The sequence below is a fragment of the Geospiza fortis genome, unplaced genomic scaffold, assembly GCF_000277835.1.
Source record: "Geospiza fortis unplaced genomic scaffold, GeoFor_1.0 scaffold27, whole genome shotgun sequence".
Classification (NCBI taxonomy): Eukaryota; Metazoa; Chordata; class Aves; order Passeriformes; family Thraupidae; genus Geospiza; species Geospiza fortis.
The window spans coordinates 2,689,502-2,695,138 of NW_005054329.1; the positions used below are offsets into that span (position 1 = coordinate 2,689,502).

The following is a 5,637-nucleotide window of genomic DNA, read 5'->3' on the forward strand; positions in this document are numbered from 1 at the left end:
GGCCCTGCTCGTGATGCTGGGAGCCTTGGGGATGGCTGAACACCCAGCACGGATTGAGCAGGTGTGAAAAGCATCTCTTGGAGCACACAGGTGTGTGAGGCATCCCTTGGAGCACACAGGTGTGTGCAAAGCATCTCTTGGAGCACACAGGTGTGTGAGGCAGCCTCCACCTGCTCCTGTTGAGGCTGGATCTGCTCTCAGCCACGTGCTGAGCAGGGCTTTGCCCTGAGCACAGCCTCCAGCACTGATGTTTTTAAGGCATTCAGGCTGTTTTCACGGGGAGGAGAAGCCAGCGGGTAAATTTTGCCTCCTGTGCATGTAGAGGCTGCACACACTTGCACAAATTCCTGTGAGATAGCTGGAAATTCTTAGCTAATCTCTTTTCTTTCTGTGACTCCCTCCCTTTTCCCCCTGCCTGCTCTCTGGATATCTCTGGTACATCCCCAGGCTGTCCATCCTCCCTGCTCTGCTCCCTGCCCTCTGCTCTCCTCTGAGTGCTGCTGAATTCACCCCAGACCCGGGTGGGATGTGGGGCAGGACAGGGATGTGGGCAGGACTGTCCTGGCTCTCCCACCAAGGCTTGTCCTGAGGAACAGCCGAGCCTGGATTGTGCTGGGTGTGCGCACCAGGAGCCCAGCAAAGCCTCCCAGGTTTATAACCACGGTGCTGGGTGCTTTTCATGCTGTCTGCAGCCGCCTGTGGGTCCTGCTGTCCTCATCTGTGACATTGCCCAGTGCGGGCAGGAGGCTCCCAGTGAGGCACCAGGGTGTTTTGGGATAAGGGAGCAGCTGGGATAGCCAGGCACTGTCTGGCTGTGCAGGATTACGGAGCAGAACCACGCCAGCGAAGGGCTCTTGGTAGAAATAACCCAGCACGTTTTTCCCCAGGGTCCAACATTCGTGGAACCAACTCCCCGAGCAGAGAATCAAACACAGAAAGAAACAACGAGCCTTGGCCAGTGATTCAATAAATTTCAAGCTGGATTGGGAAGGCCTGGCAGTGCTTGGGAGGCTGTGGAAAGCTGTTGTGGCTGGAGCATCCTCAAAAATCCGCCTGACCTGTGGGCAGCAGTGGGAACACGGATCTGCCCCGGCAGATTCTGCCCGTCCTTCCCTGGATGTGCCGATGGAGCTGCTCCCCCTCTCTGCTGCTCCAGCTCTCCCAGGTTCCCCTGGAGGTAAGGACGAGAAATTGAATCCGGTGCGGAGGCTCGTCGGAGCCTTTTCCCAGGCTCTGCTGCTGCAGATGGGGCTGGCCCCGGGGAGGCAGATTTACAAACTGCAGCAAATTGGGGTAAACGAGCCCGTCCCTCTGTCCCAGCAGCAGCAGGAGGGCTGGGAGAAACACCGGGGAAGAGATCCCAGACCAGGCTGGGAAACACAAATGTCTCTGCAAACCGAAGGGGGGATCAGAAATGCTCATTCCTCTGTCCCAAAGTGAGCCCCGGGATCCCTGTGCTGCCTAGGGCAGGTTCCTGCAGCTGGAAACTTTCCCCTGGAAGAGAAAAGAAAATCAGAGCAAGGATTCCTTGTGCGAAGGGCTCTCTGCTGAGCTGTTCCCGGGGGTGGTGAAGGGGCTAGGCCACCCTGCACCCCCAGCTAGCCCACCACACTTCCCATGGGCTGATTCACTGGGAAAGCGGGGCAGGGGACCGCTGCCAGGTTTTGCCAGGGAAATTTTACAGAAAGCCGCAAAATTCAGTTTATTCTTGGGTGGGATGAATCATTTCCCAGCTTTTACACTGCAGCCATTGCTGACTCCTCTAAATGTAAATAAAAATTCAAGCGTGCATGTGAGGGAAAATAAAGCTGGCTATGGGATGGTGCCCTGTTCCTGCATTTGTTTTTGCACAGCTCCAGCTCAGCTGCTGGTTGTCCCCACGGGCACCTTAAGCTATAACACACTGGTCCTGAGACAGCTAATGCTTGTGAATCCTCACTCAGGCCAAAAAATAAATCACTTTGTGGGGCTCAGGTCTCAGTTTTAATATGCAGAGTCCTGAGCCGCTGGTGACAAGAGTTATGGGTCAAGTCCTTTTCTTGGTTTGACCTGGTTTTATCCCACTGCCATCAGTGGACTCCTAGATTTCCACTGAGATAGCTGGAGCGCAGCTGACGCAGCTGAGAACAATATGGGCCAGAAGAGAATAGTGGGAGGTCATTTTCCTCACAGAGCCCTGCAGAACAGGGGCTGCTCCAAAGCTCAAACCAAAGTGTAAAGTTTACCAACAGCCTCGTGAAGTCCCGGGCAGAAGAATTTGTCCTAGAACAGCAAAAGCCATTCCTCCTTTTTCTATTTTTGAGAAGCACCAAAAATTCCCTTTTGCTTTAGCAAGTGGCTCCGGTTCTGTGCCAGACCCCCGTGGAGACCATTGTGCACTGCAGGTATGGGGCCAGCCATGGCTTGTGGGGGCTGAAAGGTTTTGCATCTGTATGTGTGTCACTCTGCTGCCCGTGTCCCCATCCATCTGTCACTCCTGCCTGGGGAGAGCTCGTGTGCCTGGGCACGTCCCATTCTCTGTCAGGGGCTGGAAGTGCTGAAGAGCAGGTTCCTGATGTGGGACTTTAGTGCTTATCCATTAATTCTCCACTGTTAATCCTTCCTTCTTCACGCCCCAGATACCTCCCACCCTCCAAGGTCCCCTACCAAACAGGGAAGCGCTTCCAGCCCTCAGCTCCAGCCCTCAGTCCCCCAGGGATGCTCTCAGGGGGATGTTGGATGCCCAGGCAGGTGCAGGGGGCTTGGCAGGCTCTAGGAAATTGGGAGGTGGGTGAAAATCTCACCTGCACAGCCAGCCTGGTGCTCAGCCTGAGATGAGCTCAGCGCTCGCCGTCCCTCCCAGCTCACGCTGGCGGTAAATCCAGTGGGAGACAAGGACGTTTTCACATTGTTGGATCCAAGAGGGAGGCTGGGCAGAAACATTTCTCTGCTGGCCTGGAGACAAGCATTGATATTAGATGTCGTGGGAGTACACTTGTGGTGTGCAAGGGAGAAAGCTGTGGGGGAAAAATGTAAAACATGGGGCAAGGGAGGGCTTTGAATTTGGGCGGCCACGCAGGCAGGAGCCAGAATCCCCTGCTGCCTTTGTCAGGAGCTCATCACACTGACATCAACAGTGCCAACAGATCTGATCTTCCCCCACTCTGCACTGGCATAACTCCTCTGCTTCCAAGGGAACTTTGCCAGGCCTTGTCCTGGGGGATTTCCCTCCCAGCATAATGAATATTAGCACAGAAGACACAGAACCCTCCCTGAGAGCGGAGGATTAAATGCTCTTTTAATGGGCTGTGTGCGGTTCTTTAGCAGCTGACACGGGCACTTTCTTCAGCAAAGATTTGACCCAATAAATGGAACTGGAAAGGAAACTTTCTGCAGTTAAAATACTGGCAGAATTTTAAAATGCTCAGTGCATTTAAGGAGTGGCCGAGAAGGCTCCAGTGGTGTCCCTGGAAGGAGCGTGCTGGGTCCTGTGAGGAGCTGAAGGATGAGTCCATCCTCTTCCTCACCATCAGATTTGCACTTGGAATCCCAGGGATTCATGCAAAGGTTTTCTGGGCAGTGAGGGGTGCTTGTCCTTAAATGAGGGAAAATGGTAAAATAGAATGTAATGGTAAAATAGAGTGTAATGGTAAAATAGAGCGTAATGGTAAAACAGAATGTTGGGGAACAGCAGATGGGATCACAAATCGGGGGGTGAGCTTGGATACACCTAGGAGGGTGTGCCAGGTGCACTCCTGTTCTCCTGGGTCCTTGGAAAATCCCAGCCTTGAGCTGCTGGAGGGGATAGACCCTGCTCAGCAAATCCCTTCTGCTCATCAGCCTCTGCTCATCCCCCAGCCTGCTCTGCCCTAAGAGGTGCAAAGGCACCGTGGCTCTGATTCCCACTGGGATCACAGCAAGGTGAGGGAGGATCAGGGCCATGGGATGCTCCTAAACCCCCCCTGTGGGATGGGGATGGGTTTCCTCGTGCCCTGCCATGGGTGTGACAGTGTCTGTGCCTCTCTGGCACAGCAGCAGTGTGAGCTCAGTGCCACAGGGTCTCAGTGATTTTGGGAGTGTCCAGGGAGCACCAGGTCCGTGGTGGGTGAGGGCTGGGTCACTGCTCTCTGTCTGCCTGACCAGGGCAGTGTAACACTGGGCTTTTTCTGTCCTCACAGAAAGAAACCAACATGATCCACAAGCCAAGGATTCCTGCCCAGGACACCTGATGGAGCACTGTGGGTGAGGTGAGTTGTCTCAGATCCTGTGTGTTCAGCATGGCCACACAGAGAAGCTCTGGCTTCCACGTGCATTTTGCAATTATTAGACAATAATTCAGGCTCTGTTCATCTCCCCCGTACACCAGAAAAAAAAACAATGTCGCTCTCTGCATAACAAGATAATTACTGTTCTTCCAAATCTCTTGGGAGAAGTTGCCTGTGCTGATGAAATTAAACGAGCTGAAATCATTCCCCAGAGGTAGGATGGCTCCAGAGGGTGAACAAAGCCATGTAAGGTGCTTTACAACACAGAGCTGCACCTCCACCAGCACCAGCAAACCTTTCCCTGCCGCTGGGAGGGATCTCCATCTCCAGCAGCACTTCCAGAGAGGATTCCCCTCTGCTCCCTTCCCAGGGAGGATCCCACCAAAGCTCCTTTTGCACGGAGAGCCCCAAGCACCCATCAGCTTCCCCAGAGGTGCAGCACGGCCTGAGGCATCTCCAGCTCCATCAGCAGCCCCGGTGTATCCCTGAGGAAACAGAGGGGATGGGCCAGTGATCTCAGTTGTTCTCTTGGAGCCATTATTGTTGAACTGGTAAATATTTCCTTTAAATGCTTTCAAAAAATTTACAGGGCTTAATGGGAACAAATATTCCCAGGGGGCTGTATCCTGCCATTCATTTGCACATCAGATCCCTGCTATCTTTAAGAATGGTTCTGTGCATGGGCAGGCGCCTAAGTCATTTGAGAAACAATAACCCTCTGTGCTTTAATTTTCCAGACAAAAATGTAGACAAAACAAGTGGCAATTTGGCACAAACCGAGCCTCTTTGATAAAAAACTGGGCAGTTCAGAGGAGAAGCCTGTAGGCAGCTGGGCTGAGGCTGTCCCGGGGCAGGTGTTGGGCTGAGCCCTGCGTGTCGCCCTGGAGAGCCCCTCTGCAGCTGGGGGGCTTCCCAGGAATCCCCTAAGCATCCTTTGTGATTTGCTGGAAAGCTGGTGGTTCACCACCGGCTCCTGCAGGACTTTGGGATGAGCTCAGGGGGGTTAGCGGGAGGGTCTGCAGCAGGTCTCTAACCCAGGGAGGGGCGATGTCTCCTAAAATGCTCTGTGCTCGCGGTGGGGAGTGCGGAGCAGGACGGTCATTTTTAGTAAAGAGAATTCAATTTGCCCTGGGCACGGCGCTGGTGATGGGCCATCCCCCGGGGAGTATGCGGGGCCGGGGCTGAGCCGCGATCTCTCGCTGTTAATCCCCTGCCCACCCAGCCGGGCTGGGCCACTGGGGGGCTCAGGGACCGCGTGTCCCCGCAGCGTGGGGCCCGTGGGGGTCCCCCTGCCCTGGGGTCACAGGTAAGGCTCCACACCCACGCGGGGCGGGGGTCCCCGCAATCCCGTCCCATCACCGACACTTGGGACGCTACAGCAGCGTGTCCCCTC

At 54.6% G+C, this 5,637-nt stretch overlaps 1 protein-coding gene across 5 annotated transcripts in view; it reads left to right on the forward strand.

The window, feature by feature from the left end:
* The first annotated feature begins 878 nt into the window (after nucleotides 1–878).
* Nucleotides 879–5,637, forward strand: part of EGFL7 (EGF like domain multiple 7) — a 15,693-nt gene continuing 10,934 nt past the window's right edge. For 2 of the 5 annotated variants that reach the window (XM_031057351.1, XM_031057350.1), the window contains exons 1-3: nucleotides 879–1,177; nucleotides 4,158–4,226; nucleotides 4,615–4,795. The gene's annotated coding sequence lies outside the window, so the exon portion shown is untranslated. Of the gene's footprint in view, nucleotides 1,178–4,056; nucleotides 4,074–4,157; nucleotides 4,227–4,614; nucleotides 4,796–5,637 lie in introns of those variants that run through there. The other 3 variants (XM_005421254.2, XM_031057353.1, XM_031057352.1) reach the window with 2 other exon arrangements.